The sequence below is a fragment of the Terrapene carolina genome, unplaced genomic scaffold (genome assembly GCF_002925995.2).
Source record: "Terrapene carolina triunguis isolate 2854851 unplaced genomic scaffold, T_m_triunguis-2.0 Scaffold96, whole genome shotgun sequence".
Taxonomy (NCBI): domain Eukaryota; kingdom Metazoa; phylum Chordata; order Testudines; family Emydidae; genus Terrapene; species Terrapene triunguis.
The window spans coordinates 33,410,499-33,427,737 of NW_020664447.1; the positions used below are offsets into that span (position 1 = coordinate 33,410,499).

Below are 17,239 nucleotides of genomic sequence, written 5' to 3' on the forward strand. Positions count from 1 at the left end.
GTGAGTGGGAGCCTTGGCTGGTCATGAGAGATGAGCAGGGTAGGGAAGAGACGGTCCAGAGGGGCCATAACTATGGGCGGGGGACAGCAAGGGAGCCCCTCATTCCCCATGTCCCTTCGTCCTCGTCATTCCCCCACTTCTCCCCCATTCCCCCTGCGCAGCGAGCACGCGTCCGTCAGCCGCTCCACCGGCGGGCAGCCCGGCACAGGCAGCGAGCGGGGCGTGCGCACCCCAAACTACCGCCCTCCAGCCAATGAGGACGTGCGGCGGTGCAGGCGGGTGGAGCGCGTGCGTGCGTGCGGCCGTTGGGGCGGGGCCACCGCTGGGAGGCGGAGCGGGCGCCGCGGTGTGAGGTGTTTGTCTCCTGGTCTGTGGCCGTAGCGGCTGCGCAGCTCCGTGGGGTGAGCGAGCCGGGGCTGTCTCCGGTGTCTCCGGGCCGTGCGTGTCAGTGCCGAGGAGGAGGGAGCGGCGGGAGCGGCGGCAGGAGTAGGAAGGTGAGTCCGCCCCTTCCCCTCCCCCCCGTGTGATCGACTCCCCGGGTGAGGGAGGCCGGGGCGGGGTGCGGCGAGTTCCTTGGGGCGCTCTGGCCGCAGCTCCTGCTGCGCCTCTGGCTTCCCGGGGGAGGGAAACAGGCAGGCGCGGTGCGGACTTTGCTTTCCCACCTCCCCCTTCCGCGTGAACTTTGTCTGGCAGGGTCCCCGCGGCGTGACCCGCTCCCCGCCCGGGTCTGTGCTGTCGGGAGTGTGTGGGTGTGTTTATGGGGTGGCGGCCTTGCAGTTTGTGTATCCGTCCCCCTCCTGTCCGAACTAGGGATCCCCGATCCTGCAGCTTTTGTCCACATGATCCTACATGGGGCTTACTCGCTTGTGCAAATGTTGCAAGTTTGGGCCTTAAAGTTGTATTAATAAGGACTCCTGTTGAGTGTTATCTTTTACTTTTTGAATATATTTATTTTAATAATGGACTGCACTTAATCCTACTCTTCTTAACCATCTATTGGCAAGCCAGTGTTTGGAAATGATGTTCCTGTAAAGAGATTGCCCTGTAGTGATTTATGGGGCTTTGCAGGATTAAGTTAAAGTGGCTTGGAAACCAACACACTCAGCGTTCCACAATAGGTAATAGGTATTGGTCAGACTATTGATTAAATATTCAATAAAATACACAGATGAGTGTTACGGTTATGTTTAGGAACTCTAATCGAGGAATTGGGTAGGCAGTGTATACACAAGCAACAAGGAAGACAGTCCCTGTCCCAGAGAGCTTACTTTAAAAAGCGTGATAAGATATATCTTGCTGATTTTATTAGAAAGCTGACCCTACGTAAAAGATCTACCCAAAACAATCTCTTACAAAGTGTCCTCACTGTCTTGGGTATACGGATTTTTTTTGTTTGTTTTTTTTTACAAAATTATTAAAATTACTGTAGCTGAAAGAGATTGGCGTGAGGGATGACACTGTTCAGTTTTATTTGGGGTATTTTGTATTTTTTGTCTAGTTAGTTTCCGTTTGTGTGGGTTTTCACTCAAACAAAATAGGAAAAATAGGAAAGACTGGTTATAAAAACAAAAAATGTAAGGGATATGAGAGGAATTGTAAAATCCAATTTAATTTTAAAACGGGACATTAAAATGTCTGTTTCAAAGTGTGAGTTAAAGCTGTGATAGAAGCAAATGTTGGATTTCATATCTAATGGTGCCCTTGAAATGGGGGACTTCTATAATGTTCTGTTTAAAAATATTATCCAAGTGATGAGCAGTTTGTCTCTAAATGTATTTTCTGATTGCTGAACCAGTCCCACTGACAATGTTTTGTGCATATTTATATGAATTTTTCAAGTTGTTGCAGAGGCATAGAATTAAGCAAAGATTATAGGTAAACCCTTAAGTTCTTCTAAATGCACAAGAAATAAAAGAATCTGTAGTTTAAAAATCAAGTTTGTTGTAGGGCCACTGAAGATATTTAATCAAAATCTTGAGGATCTTGCTGTTAAAACCAACATGTTTTGAGTGCATTTATCTTTTAATTTGAACTCTGAAATAAAAGCATGCTTCCGTGTTTATTGCCTTGTTATGTAACTTTGTCCTAGGCAATCTTTTGTTTAGAGCCTTGTAAAGAAAGCACTTCTGGAATGATAAGAGTCTGCGTTGTAGTCAAAGATCTTCATGAATGCATTGCAACTGCGTGTTCTTAGTGGTCTTGATTACGGTATGTCTATACTACAATGGCACAGCTACGGTGCTGCAGCTCTGCTGCTGTTGACCATAGTCTGTTGATTGTAGCTAGGTTGATGGAAGAATTCTTCTGTGGACCTAGCAGTGTCTACGCTGGTGGTTAGGTCTACCTTACTACATCGCACAGGGCTTGACATTTTTCACAGTCCTGAGCAATGTAGGTAGGTCAGTCTAATGTTTGGTCTTGGTTACACACTGTAGCGTCTTTGGTGTGAATTTGTCCTGAACTCTGATGATCAGATGTATCTCGCAGGTAGCTGATCCAATTGGAAAATCTTTTTTTCAAAATAGTAAAATAATATCTTCCTGGAACACCGTTCTTATTGGCCTGCTTCTTGAGAAGCATTACATAGAGACTTGGACATGGCAATCTTTTTACGTTTAGAAATGAAAATGCTTTCAGTGTGATAACGGCAATCCTTCATAGTTAATTTATGTACAGTTCTACTATTTGATAAATGAATTTCCAGTGATGATGCTATTACATCTTGGTTACTCCTGCAATGGCAACATCAATCAAGGTTTTCAAAAGTGACTAGTAATTTTTCAGTGCCTCAATTGTAGTGTATGCAACTTCAGACACCTTATAGGGGGTCTGATTTTTCAGAGGGTGGGTCTGCCGCACCTCTTTAAGGTGTATCATGCTGTGCACCTGAAATCAAGGTGGATAAATATCAATGATTTTAAAAAATTTTTTAATTTAAATTGGATTTTTCAATTGTTAAATTATAATTTTTCATTTTTAAAATGAAATCTGAATTTAATGCAAAATATGTAAAGGCCTAAATTTATTATCTCTTAAAACATTTGAATAAAAATGTGTTAAATCCATGAGCCTTTATCAGAAACTTTGAGTTAAAGGCTGCTTTTCTGTATAAAGAAAGATGTTTTCCTCCTTATTTTAACTTCTGAGGTCAAGCTTCATAAATATGGCACAGTAGCTCACCCAAAATAACTTAGGAGACTGTCTCATTGTCAAGAAACTTAGGCAATAGGAACTTAAGCTCTAGTAACTTTCACTTAGGCATATTTAAAAATTTTCCCAGGCTTACCTGAAATAATCAGTTTAATTCATTAACAACAGTTAATCCCTCTGTTTAATAAATATTTTAGGTGTAAACATGAAACATCTTTTGATAAGAGAAATTTATGTATTCAAAATATTTAAGGTTTTGTTCAATAAAAATCAATTTTATGTTGTGTGGTGTGATGTAGCTATGTTGGCGCTACTTCTGTGTGTAGACCAGGCCTAAATTCTGAAGCAGAGTTGTAAACAAAAACAGAATCCTAATATCCAGTTTCCTCTTTAACCAATAGACATGTTTATTCCTGTATGGACATCGCTGCTACAGCTCACATTACTACTCTGATTCTCAAAATATGAAATGTTTTTCTTTCTGAAATTCTACTCTTTAGTATGCATAGCTTTTGATCACTGTAAATTTGTCAAGTATACAAATGACTGTTAAGGTGTCTGTAGATATATCTCTAATGTTCTTTGCCATTAATTTCTTCAGGATCTTTCTTCTCTAGCAGGTATGCTTAGATACCATGGTAATATGTGCCTTTTAGTATCCCTTTCTTCTAGATAGTGATATATTCAATATGTGGGTATTAATAACTCTGTATTGACTCCTTAGAGCCAATTCAACTTCAGTTGAAGTCAGTGGAAAAACTCCCTATTAACTGCATTAGGATTTGGATCAGGGTCTTTAATCTTCATGTTGTCTATCTAAAGAAGACTTGTATTTGTGGTCTGGCAGCACCCGCAAAGTGATGGGTGTTATCCACACACAGGAAAATAGTCTTGCTTTGGATAGCTTGCAATCTAATAGAGAAAATTCCAGTTACAATTTCTTAACATCTCGTTACAAACTAGACCAACTAAACTTCTAAATATGCAAACTTTCCTATTTGGAACCATTAGATAGCCACCTGGAGCTTCAGGTTTGATTTCCACTGAAGTACAAGAAGTGAAGCTTGATGTTAAATTCTTCCTATGTATATTTACTGTAATACAAATTACAAACTTCTTTAAAAATGTCCAGTTTTTGTCGTTCTTGAGATGGTAAGACTGTAATTCTGCAATGGAAATTAAATATAAAAATGATCCGTAATACAAGAGGCTTCAGTCAATACTCTTTTGAACATTCTTATTTATTTATACTCAGTATTTATTTTTTTATGCATGTTTCACTTAGGAATACTTCTTTTAAGCCATAACTAAAAACACATTCTTAGAGAGAGAGCGCACAGGAAAATACACCAACATTCAGCCATGGATTCTCACCATGCTTATGTTGATTAATTGATTTAGGGACCACCTGTCTTTCATAAATTTCATTATATGTAGTTTTGTATGTGGTTTTGTACTGGCGTGTGTGTGGAAGGCATGTTAGATGTAAAATGTCTTTCTGCAGTGTTCAGGAGAAATTATATGAATGAGTGATCTATACTAGTGACTTATAAATTTGATAATCTTCATGTAGAAATAATTGAAATCGTCAGGAAAGGGAGGATTCTGGGAGGTGGAAGGAAAGCAAAGATGGTTTGTTGATGACTTCACTGGTTATTTCCTTGTTTTTTACAAACTGCAGTGGTGGGATATAGAATCTATCAGCCTTAACTAAAGTTAATAGTGTTTTGTGGGGGAATAGATATGCAAACATCTAAAAATGTTAATTTTTAAATTGATGCTCATGTATGTCAATAATCTATTGATCGAGCCAGATAAAGTGCTAAAAGTTATAATGTGAGTAACTTTAGAACTACTGATGCGGGATGTGGAACTGGGTATTGTAAGGATCACTGCTATCCACCATGTTGCTGTTATGGCTGGAATACAGATATTGAAGGGTATGAGCTTTCGAAGAGAGAAAGAAATAAAGGTAAAAATGGTGGGGTAACATTTGTACATCAATAATGTGGTAAACTGTAAAGAAATAAGAAGTGATTGGCTAAAACAGTCTCGGTCAAAATCACTTTGGGTAAGAATTATAAAAGAGGTTCTGTTGGAGAGTGTTAGGTGTTTGCTGTAGGCCTCCAGATTTGGTTTTGGATATGGATAGAGATCTCTGTAATATTACTAGAAAGATAAAGAATATTGAAAATAGTCATTATGGAAGACATTAATTTACCAGATATAATTGGAGAATAAATGCTACAGATAATTGTAAGGCTGAGTTATTCCTGGATGTAACAAGAATAGATTTCTTCACCAATTAGTCACTGAACCACCAGGAAGTGATGCTATTTTAGATTTGCTTTTGGTAAGTAGTGAAGACGTTATAGAAGACCTAGTTGTAGAAAATAATCTTGGATTGAGTGATCATGAATTGATACAGTTTAAATTGAATGGAATAATAATCAAAACGCTTCAATAAACTGAGATTTTTAATTTCAGAAGTGTAGACTTTGAAAAATTAAAGGAACTAGGTAATGAAGTCGACTGCACTGGAGCTCAGGGAAATGCAGAGGAGGCTTGACGTTTCTGTAAATCCAAGGTACGAAAGCTATCTGGAATTTGTACCCTAAGCCAGGGGGGGAAATCTTGTAGGAGAGGGCTCCAGATCAAATTGGATGAATAATCACCTCAAAAAGGATATTGGGAATAAGCAGAGAGCATACAAGGAATGGAAAGAAGGGATTGATCAGTAGAGAAAGCTACATCTTGGAGGTCATAAAGTGAGAATTGTCAAAAGTCAAGCTGTTAGATCTTGGAAAGGAAATTTTAAAACAAATAAGGTTCTTAAGCCCAGTGTTCCCTCTAATTTTTCCCACACATGTGCAGAATGAATTTTGTTATGTGCACCAATATGGAGGTAATGTGTGACACATCACCTCCATATTGGTGCATTAACAAAATTCATGTGGTGGGGCCAAGGGGTTCAGCATGAGGGAGGGGGCTCAGGGCTGGGGCAGAGTGTTGGGGTGCAGGGGTGAGGGCTCCAGCTGGTGTGAAGCTGGGGATGAGGGGCTGGGGCAGAGGGTTGGGGTGAGGACTCTGGCTGGGGCTGCAGGCTCTGGGGTGGGGCCGGGCATGAGGGGCTCAGGGCTGGGGCAGAGGGTTGGGATGCAGGGGGTGAGGGCTCTGGGGTAGGGCTGGGGATGAGGGGTTTGAGGTGCAGGAGGGTGCTCCGGGGCTACGGCAGGGAGAGAGGACTCCCCCCAGCTCTCTCTCCCCACAGCAGAACTTGGGCTGGGGGGGAGAGGTGCCTCTCCGCTGCAGCAGCTCCAGGGCTGGGGCCACAGGATAGGCGCCCCTCCTGCAGCCAAGTTGGGACTTGGGGAAGGGCACCCCTCCACTGGCCACAGTATGTCCCCACAAGGCGGATTCCCTGAGCACCTCTGCGGCACTAACTAGGCTGCTTACAGGGAACTTAACTTAAACCTTATAAATAAAGAGAACAAGAAAAATAAGGATACTATGGTAAGCGGGCAGGATAGAGATTTGGGATAATCTAGGTATGACCCCAAAACTAAATGAATTCTTTGCCTCAGTTTTCAGTAAGGATGCTAATGGAACACAGGGGCAAAGGTAGGATGGGTAATGGGAATGAGTGTACAGAAATGGTAATTATCACATCCATTGTGGAAGCAAAACTTAAAGAACTGAAGTCTGAGGGACTGGATAATCTCCATCCAGAATACTGATTGAACTAGTACATGAACTTGCAAGTCTGATAGATTTATTAAAAATCCTTGCTATCAGAGCAAGTGCGGTACCATATAGCTGAGGAACAGTAAACATAGTACCTGTATTTAAGAAAGGGTGGGAAGTGATCTGGGCAACTACAGACCCACTGATCTGACCTCAGTAGTATGGAAGTCTTTATAACAAATTTGGAAGGAAAGAATTATTGAAGACAGAGGTAAATGGATAAAAATGGCAGAGATGCTTAATGACTTCTTTGTTTCGGTCTTCACAGCGAAGTCTGAAGGAATGCCTAACATAGTGAATGCTAATGGGAAGGGGGTAGGTTTAGCAGATAAAATAAAAAAAGAACAAGTTAAAAATCACTTAGAAAAGTTAGATGCCTGCAAGTCACCAGGGCCTGATGAAATGCATCCTAGAATACTCAAGGAGCTAATAGAGGAGGTATCTGAGCCTCTAGCTATTATCTTTGGAAAATCATGGGAGACGGGAGAGATTCCAGAAGACTGGAAAAGGGCAAATATAGTGCCCATCTATAAAAAGGGAAATAAAAACAACCCAGGAAACTACAGACCAGTTAGTTTAACTTCTGTGCCAGGGAAGATAATGGAGCAAGTAATTAAGGAAATCATCTGCAAACACTTGGAAGGTGGTAAGGTGATAGGGAACAGCCAGCATGGATTTGTAAAGAACAAATCATGTCAAACCAATCTGATAGCTTTCTTCGATAGGATAAGGAGGCTTGTGGATAAGGGAGAAGCTGTGGATGTGGTATACCTAGACTTTAGTAAGGCATTTGATACGGTCTCGCATGATATTCTTATCGACAAACTAGGCAAATACAATTTAGATGGGGCTACTATAAGGTGGGTGCATAACTGGCTGGATAACCGTACTCAGAGAGTTATTAATGGTTCCCAATCCTGCTGGAAAGGCATAACGAGTGGGGTTCCGCAGGGGTCTGTTTTGGGACCGGCTCTGTTCAATATCTTCATTAACGACTTAGATATTGGCATAGAAAGTACGCTTATTAAGTTTGCGGATGATACCAAACTGGGAGGGATTGCAACTGCTTTGGAGGACAGGGTCATAATTCAAAATGATCTGGACAAATTGGAGAAATGGTCTGAGTTAAACAGGATGAAGTTTAACAAAGACAAATGCAAAGTGCTCCACTTAGGAAGAAAAAATCAGTTCCACACATACAGAATGGGAAGAGACTGTCTAGGAAGGAGTACGGCAGAAAGGGATCTAGGGGTTATAGTGGACCACAAGCTAAATATGAGTCAACAGTGTGATGCTGTTGCAAAAAAAGCAAACATGATTCTGGGATGTATTAACAGGTGTGTTGTGAGCAAGACACTAGAAGTCATTCTTCCGCTCTACTCTGCTCTGGTTAGGCCTCAGCTGGAGTATTGTGTCCAGTTCTGGGCACCGCATTTCAAGAAAGATGTGGAGAAATTGGAAAGGGTCCAGAGAAGAGCAACAAGAATGATTAAAGGTCTTGAGAACATGACCTATGAAGGAAGGCTGAAAGAATTGGGTTTGTTTAGTTTGGAAAAGAGAAGACTGAGAGGGGACATGATAGCAGTTTTCAGGTATCTAAAAGGGTGTCATAAGGAGGAGGGAGAAAACTTGTTCACCTTAGCCTCTGAGGATAGAACAAGAAGCAATGGGCTTAAACTGCAGCAAGGGAGGTTTAGGTTGGACATTAGGAAAAAGTTCCTAACTGTCAGGGTGGTTAAACACTGGAATAGATTGCCTAGGGAGGTTGTGGAATCTCCATCTCTGGAGATATTTAAGAGTAGGTTAGATAAGTGTCTATCAGGGATGGTCTAGATGGTATTTGGTCCTGCCATGCAGGCAGGGGACTGGACTCAATGACCTCTCGAGGTCCCTTCCAGTCCTAGAATCTATGAATTATGAAAAAATGCAGTGGGGGTTTATTAAAGGTAGATCATGCCAGACTAATAAATATCAATCTTTGATAAGATAACTGATTTTTTTTAAGACAAAGGCAATGCATTAGATCTAATCTATCTGGACTTCAGTAAAGCATTGGCTGCAGGACCACATGGAAAATTATTAGTCAAACTAGAGAAGTGGATGATTAGTACAGGAATTGAAAGATGGGTAAGGAACTGGCTAACGGGGGAGACAAAGGTGTGTTGAGCTGAAAGGAGAACTGTTGGGCTAGAAAGATTATTATTGGAGTTCTTCAAGGATCAGTCTTGGAACTGGTTTTATTTAATATTTTCATTAATGATCTTGGCACAAAAAGTAGGTGTGCCAATGAAATTTGCTGATGACATAAAGTTGGGAGGCATTGTCAATATAGAAGAGGATCAAAATATTATACAGGAAGAATTGGATGACCTTGAGGCTGGAGTAATAAAAATGGGATGACATTTAATAATACACAGTGCAAGGTTATGCATTCAGGGACTAATAACAAGAGTTTCTGCTATAAACTGGGAGTTCATCAGTTGGAAACAACAGGAAGAGGAGGAAGACCTGGGTGTATTAGTCATCCCATGATCAACTATGAGCCACCAGTGTGGTGTAGCCATGAAAAAGACAAATCTGCTCTTAGGAAGTATTTCTAGAGGTGAGAGGAAAGTATTAATGCTATTGTACAAGGCACTGGTAAAAACTCATCTGGTATTCTGTGTAGAGTTCTGTTCACCTGTGTTCCTGAAAGAATAATTCAAACTGGAACAGGTGTAGAGAAGGGCTACTGGAATGATCAGAGACTAGAGAGCCTCTCTAAAAAGAGAAGACTTTAAGGATTCTTGAAGGAAAATGACAGTTCACCAGGATGTTGAACCATGGAAGTATTACTTAGCTGTCTACACTGCTATTGACCAGGGAACATACTTCAGAGATTCATGGTTTCAATTTACTAAAAGTAACCCCCACCCAGTAGGATGCTTTTTGACACATTCCAAGTTTTAGACTTGGTTTTGACAGTCCATGGAGAGTACATTTGTTCTGCTTCAGAAACTCCTGATGTACCTGGGACAATACTTTTAGAAAATGAAATGTTATGATCTACAAAAATCTCATTAACTGACTTCACATAAATTCCATTTTCATGACTTTAAAATTTGTTGAGTAAGTGGGATTGTGGTGGACTTCTGAAACATGTAATATGTTTAAAGGCTTTCTCCCCCCCCCCCCTTTCAGTTTAATCAGCTTATGGTGCTCGTCGATTGTAGAATTTAGCAAGAACAAAAGTGGATGCTGTGGGTGAACAGGTATATGAAAAGGCAATTATGAGTTGATGATTTATCGCATTGTGTCTGTCATACTTTAACACTCAAAACTAGTAGATGTACTTCACTATTAATAATTTTCTAACAAAAAAGATCAAGAGTAAAATTTTAGAAAATGCCACGGGCCTGGTTTATTTCTAAAACGTAGGGTGACTAGCAGTGTAGCTATACCAAATCCTATTTTCAAAAATGCCTTAGACATTTGGCAGCCTAAATCATTTTTGAAAATGGGTCTCGGACATAGTCAATTCATCACCACCACCACTTTTGCAAATTTTATCCCAAATAAACCTGTAAACAATCAAAAATACATATTTACCCTAATACAATAGGTGGGAAAATTCAAATGGAGATTTTACATTCTAATAAGCAATACTAGTTTTGTGAACTTCCAGGAAAGATTTTTCTTAGTCTTTTTTCACAATTTTTAAATTTTACTTTAGTATACAAAAGTGGGGTTTTTTTTGTTTTTTTTTTTAAAAGATGTGTGTGTCTAATACACCAGACAGCCTTGTGAAATTTAAAAAAAAAATTAAATGGTCAGCAAAACACATCTGACTTCCCATATTTGAACAAACCATACCCTCTACCATAGCCCATGCAAATAAATGTGTTTTGAAGGAGGACAAAACTGGACTATTATGGATCAGAGTGCTTTTGTTCTAGAGTTTCAGGGCCCATCACAGAGAGTGCTCTACCACTATCCCCATATCTTTTAAATCAAGGGGAATTTAAAAGTTCAGGTTGCTCTATTGACTGAAATTGTAGGACCAAGCATAAGGAGAGAGAGTTTCTCAAGTAGGGAGGTGCCAAGCCATTTAAGGTATGGCTAAGCTGCAGGTGGGAGTGTGGTTTCCAGTGCAGGTGGGATGGGTACACACTCACTCTCGCTTGAGTTAGCATGCTAAAAATAGCAATGTGACTGTGATGGTATGGATGGTGGCTAGCCACCTAAGTACCTACCCAACAGATTTAGTGAGTTTGTACTCGGGGGGGGCCTAGCCCCTGTAGTTACCTGTACCACTTTGGCCACTCTGCTGTTCTTAATGCACTAGCTCACATAGAGCTAGCGTGTGTCTATCTGCACTGGGAAGCATGCTCCCAGCTGCAGTGTAGGCATAACCTTAGGGCAGCAGTCCCCAAACTTCTGAGGGTTGTGCCCCACCCCTTGGAGCCACAGCTGGGGGCAAGTGGGAAACAGGATGCGGATGGGTAAAGGGGCCAGGGCTGGGGCTGGGGCTGCAGCTTGGGGTTGGTTTGGGTCTGGGTCGGGGGCTGGAACAGAGCCGCAGCTGGGCTCTGCTCCCAGCCTCATCTCCAGCTTCTGCCCTGCCCAGGAACAGGGCTGAGGCTAGGGGTTGGCACGGGGCTGGGAGTGGAGCTGCACTGAGGCTGGGGATAGGGACAGGAGCCAGAGACTGGGTGGTGCTCCCTCCCTGCCCCCCTTGGGGGCTGGCCCGACCCCTGCCGTGCCCCAGGGATGTTCCTCCATGCCCCCCTAGGGGGGAGTGTCCCACAGTTTGAGGACCTCTGGCTTAGGGTATGTCTTCACTGCAGTGTTAGCCTGACTTAACTTAGAGTGGATGGAGTGTTCCCACTGCAGAACCCTACCCTTGCCAGACCTATGTGACTGTGTCTACAATGGTGCTGTACTTGCTCATGTGCTGGAATGGATTTCTAGCAGCGTATCCAAAATTTTTAGTGGTGCTTTAAACTGCATCTGTCTATGAATTCATTCAGTGTATTCTGGGAGAACTTAGTTCTCCTTCTTTGGGTTCTTTTGTGAAAGTGCTCTTGTGGGTCTTTCTGATGATTACTTCTCAGCTCTACCACAAGTCTGGTGTTAGCTACTGGCCAGTTAGCAGCATGCGAGAAGGATTTCTTGGATGGCATCTCTGTTCAAATGCTGTGGAAGTGCAACAGGCATGGAATAAGCAAATGCAGCGTTAAAGCACAGTGTAGAAAAAGAGGACTTAGCCCAGATAAAAATTTTGGGATAGGATAGGAGGGCAGACTGCACCTGTGGTTGATTAGTCTGCATTCTCACTGCAAAATAAGTGGGTTGTTATTGAAATTTGAGCTCCAGCCCATGCCCTTGGCCATGTCTGCTAGCTGTGGTTTAAAGCACCCTTAAACCCACAAGTTAGAGTTTTTTCTGTGTGGATAGAAGAGGGCTAGGGCAATACCCAGGCTATCTCTGCAGTGAAGACATACCCTTAAAGCTTAATAGCTTAAAACAAACCCCTTAAATTCATTCTGGAAAACAGCAAACAGTGCAGAAAATTAAATACCCACTGATAGTCATTTGCTGCCACTTAATGCACAATGCAGCAGCCCTTAAGTGGTGCTTCTATCTTAAGTTTCCAGACTGTTTTCAGGTGTAACCCCATGTAGAATGCGGTTGCAGTAATTCAGTCTGGAGGTGTCAAAAGCAGTGATCATACACAGTAGGAAGGCCTACATCCCCCCTCTCCCCCCAAAAAAAGTTGCAACTTGCTAGTGAGGTATAGATGGAAAGAAGTGGTGCTAAACTTTAGAAATGTCAAGGCTGAAAGTTAGGTTTACCATCTTTGATTTGCCTCATATGGGAAGTTGGCTGATATTTGGCAATCAAACTCAGTGACCTGGGTTGTCAGGTGATTGCTCAGAGTAATTGGCATGTGAACAATGTTGCAATTCTTGTTTAGGAGACTCCTATATTTTTCATGATTGAGTGTATATTTAACAGCTGAAACATTATTTTGGTATGCTCTCGGAATAAGTTATATTTTGGGCCCGTACCTTAAATATTTTCCTAGGTTTTGTCATTTTGTGGTAATGTAAAGCCAGTGCTGATACTGTCTCCCTAACTCAAAAGGTTTGTTACAAGTGACCTATTGGCTTCTATCTGGAATTTCTTGAATTTTTGTCTTAAAATAAAATACAAAACTAATTTCACTTTAATCAACTTCAGTGCCCACTTCTAGGGTAAAAACTCTTCTATATAAAACTTTAGGAACAGTGTCCTGGAAAATATTATTGAGGCTATAACATTCTAAAATAAATGTTGCATGAAAGGGGGTCTCACACTTGATAGCTTCTGAAGGCTGAGCTTATTGTACACACTAGAGGCTCCCTGTATTCCTCCATTCTACCTCACAAGCTTCCTATGTGCCACTCTTCATCTTCATCTATTTCAGGGATGCCCTACAACTCCCCCGTTCTCCTCCTGCCATGAGTTCTGTGTGCCTCCTGTTCTCCCCCAAACGTCAGGGGCTTCATGTGCACCCTCATGCCCTCCATTCCCCTTCCCCCTCAAATGCCAGGGGCTCTGTCCCCAGTCTCCTCTGACCAGGGGTTCTTTGTGCTCACCCATTCCTGCCCCCCACCGGCTCTGTATGCACTACCATTCTCCTTTTCTTCCATTATTTGTCTGGGAGATAAGTCATTCAGGTTGTCAACATGTTAAACTCTATTGGGAGAATGAGCAGAGGTACTGATTGTTAGGCTGGAAGGCATTAATCGGTGCCATCAACCAGTTTGATCTATAGACAATTGCAGAGATGTTTAAAGCTGTGGCAGGGGCTCCATGTGTCCCCTATTTTCCCTTTTTGATTTTTTTCCCCAAAATCAATAGGGTTTTTGCCATTGATGTCTAGAACATTTCCTGAAATTTTGAAAATAATCAGATCTGGCATTTAACGATTATCACATTATATACAGACAAACTAACCCAGAAATGCCATCAAGTTCAGTGTAAGGCCTTTACAGTTTTCTAGTTGACTGACATTGCAGAGTGGGTTAAAACTTCAGAAGGACTCATAATTACATACCTGTCAGTCTGATATAGATCCCAGACAAGATAATAGAGTGGCTGATATGGGACTCAGTTAACACAGAATTAAAGGAGGGTAATATCACTAATGCCAATCAACACAGGTTTAGGGAAAATAGATCCTGTCAAGCTAACTTGGTATCCTTTTTTTTTTTTTTAAATGAGCTTAAAAGTTTAGTTGACAAAAGTAATAGTTTTGATGTAATATACTTAGACTTCTGGAAGGAATTTGATTTGGTACCATATGATATTTTGATTAAAAAAAATAACTAGAAAGATATAAAACTAAAATGCACACATTACCTGGATTAAAAAGTGGCTCTGATAGCTCTCAAAATGTAATTGTAAGGGGGAATAATCATTGGATAGATGTGTTTCAAATGGGGTTCCGCAGGGATCCGTGATTGGCCTTATGCTACGTAACATTTTTATTAATGACCTGGAAGAAAACATAAAATCATACTAATAAAATTTGCAGATCACGTACAGATTGGTGGAATGGTAAATAATAAAGAGAACGGGTCACATAGTGATCTGGATTGCTTGGTAAACTTGGCAGAAGCAAACAGTGTTCATTTTGATATGGCTAAATGTAAATGTATACTTCTAAAAACAAAGAATATATGCCATACTTACAGCCCCCCCCCCCCCTCTGTATTCTGGGAGGCAGGAAAATGATATGGGGGTCATGTCAGATAACCAGCTGAGTGTGAGCTCCCAGTGTGATGCTGTCTCCAGAAGAGCTGGTACAATCCCGGGATGAATAAACAGGGGAACTCCAATAGGGGGAGTAGAGAGGTTATTTTACCTCTCTGTTGGACACTGGTGTGACTGCTGCTGGAATACTGTGTCCTGTTCTGGTGTCTACAGTTCAGGAGGAATGTTGATAAATTGGAGAAGATTCAAAGAAGAGCCACAAGAAATTAAAGGATTAGAAAGCATGCCTTAGACTCAAGGAGCTCAGTCTACTTAAATTAACAAAGAGAAGGTTAAGGGTTAACTTTGTTCCTCATATAGGTACTTAGACTATAATAAATATTTAATAATGGGCTCTTCAATATAGCAGAGAATGGTATAATGCAATCCAAAGGTTGGAAGTTGAAAATAAACAAATTCAGACTGGAAATAAGGCTTAATTTTTAACAGAGGAATTAACCGTTGGAACAGTTTACCAAGAGTTGTGGTGGATTCTACATCACTGACAAGTTTTTAGATCAAGATTGGATGTTTTTTCTAAAAGATATGTGCTAAGAATTATTTTGGGAAAGTTGTATGGCCTGTATTAAACAGAGTTCAGACTAGATGATCACAGTGCCCTCTTTTGGCCTTGGAACCTATGAATCTGTGAATTCCTTGCCAGATACTTGCTTAGCACACAGACTGAAAGCTTCTTTTAAAAAGTAATCTCTCTGTCCGGGAGTATTGACCTGTTTAGTGAGACATTCTTTCCTCATTCACGGAAGACACTCCAGTATACCAGCCTACCAGCCCTTTTGGTAGCAAGTTCTTCTGGCAGAACTTGGACAAAAGTTCTGGTATTTTAACGAATCCATGCTGGCCTTGTAAGGAAAGTTTTGTCTCGTCTCCTCTAGATGGCCAATGAGGGTATTTTTTGTCAGATGAAGACCTCAGTTTGGATTGTTGATCAGCATTAACTCAAGAACACAAGGTTCATTTCCTGGCATATTAATTCTTGATGGGGTAGAGCTCCATAAGCATGATATCGGATGCTGGAACAATTTTTATAGTGGAGGTGCTGAGAGCCATTGAACCAAACTGTAAACCCTGTATATAGTGGCAACCACTTCAAGCTAAGGAGTGTGGCAGCACCCCTAGTTCCAGCAATTATGCATGGTATATATGAGTAAATGAACTGGACATTTTTTTTGGAATGTTCAGTGGTTGGGAATTATCCCACACCTGGATTGTATGTCTTCACTTTTGGAGTCCAATTCTAATATCTGCTCTGTCTACTTTGGCTAGGCTAGTCTAAAAGTAGAGGATCATGTCAAGATTTGTTTGGTGCCAAGGGAGGTGACCAGTACTGCCAGCCAGCAGGTTAGGGTTGCCAGCTCTGACTGAAGCTATTCTGGGAGATTTTTTTCTCCCCAACATGACGTAATGTCATTTTCTTAAAATATCCTATTAAAATGTCCTGGATTGCTTTCAATAGTCACCGGGAGATCGATGCCGATTCCAGGAGACTCCAGGCCAATCCTGGAGGCTTGGCAACCCTAGTGCAGGATGGCAGTGGCACACCATGCATGTTTACATACATACATAGAGACTGACCACATGGCCATGTCCAATATATTGTTTAAGCTCCACTGCTTGTATTAAGTTTCCTGGCTATGTTTCAGTCTTGTTCTTGCAGCTTTGAGCTTGCATCAGAGGCACAGGGCCAAAACTTTCCCTATCCTGGAGTATTTTGTTTGTTTGTTTTTGGGGGCAGGGGGTGAGGTGTTCACAATATCTCATTTCAGTTGGTCAAATCTAGAAACTCTTCCTGGGTCTTTGCTGGTTTGACTTCATCTTATGCCAAATTTCAGTAACTGTTGCTGGTATTTTCCCTTGGGACATCTGTTCTTTTCCAGGAGTGAGAATCCAGTATAAGTGATATTTTTGGAAAAGAGAAAATTACTTGCATTGTATTTTTGCTTTTCTGAAGATAACTTGCTCATTCACCCACCTCCCTTTAGAGCTTTGGGCTTTAAATGATGATCTGGGTATTCCCTGAGGGTGTCTATTTTTTTTTCAGGAATGGCTCCTTTTTGTATTTAAAAAAGTGGTGGAGTGGAGAGGGATAAATTCTTTTCCTTTTATATTTTTGGATATTAGTGGCATTGTTTTTGCCTGCTCTTAAAAGGAACTGACAAATGTTGGTGGCATGGGAAAGAGTCCTTAGGTACTAAGGTTTGGAGTACGCTTAGTAGGACAGAATCTTTAAGTCATCCTATAGGTTTAAATGTGCAAATGTTTGCATGAATCATAATATGCAAATAAGACCTCAGAAGTACTAATCCTGCAAAATATCTTAAGAAAAGTAGAATTGAAAGTAGTTTTCTCTCCTGAACAGACCATCTATTTTAGGGCTTGTCTACACTGGCGCTGCAACTTTCTCACTCAGGGGAGTGAAAAAACACCCCCCCCGAGCGCTGCAAGTTTCAGTGCTGTAAAGTGCCAGTGTAGACAGTGCACCAGCACTGGGAGCCGTGCTCCCAGCACCGTAGCTATTCCTCTAATGGAGGTGTTTTTTCATAGC

At 41.4% G+C, this 17,239-nt stretch overlaps 1 protein-coding gene across 1 annotated transcript in view; it reads left to right on the plus strand.

Annotated features, from left to right (window-relative positions):
- Positions 1-435: 435 nt before the first annotated feature.
- The window catches only part of MPP5 (membrane palmitoylated protein 5), a 129,115-nt gene continuing 112,311 nt past the window's right edge, over positions 436-17,239 (plus strand). The window contains exon 1 of the mRNA XM_024198589.2: positions 436-494. The gene's annotated coding sequence lies outside the window, so the exon portion shown is untranslated. The remainder of the gene's footprint in view (positions 495-17,239) is intronic.